Consider the following 207-nt stretch of genomic DNA (forward strand, 5'->3'; position numbering starts at 1 on the left):
ACCTATCTTGTGAAGTGCCAGTGAAGGAGTGACTAAACTACGAGGCTTTCTCTGGCGTCTCTTCTTTTCATGATTAGATTTTCGGAATCTTTTTCATACATACACTTCTTTTCACAAGCGCGAATTCATCGTCTGTGTCTAAGATAGCAGAAGAAAGAAGAGAGAAAGACAGTGATATAGATAGGAAGTCTTCAAACAAGGAAAGAC

Source organism: Cystoisospora suis (assembly GCF_002600585.1).
Source record: "Cystoisospora suis strain Wien I chromosome Unknown contig_4433, whole genome shotgun sequence".
NCBI lineage: Eukaryota > Apicomplexa > Conoidasida > Eucoccidiorida > Sarcocystidae > Cystoisospora > Cystoisospora suis.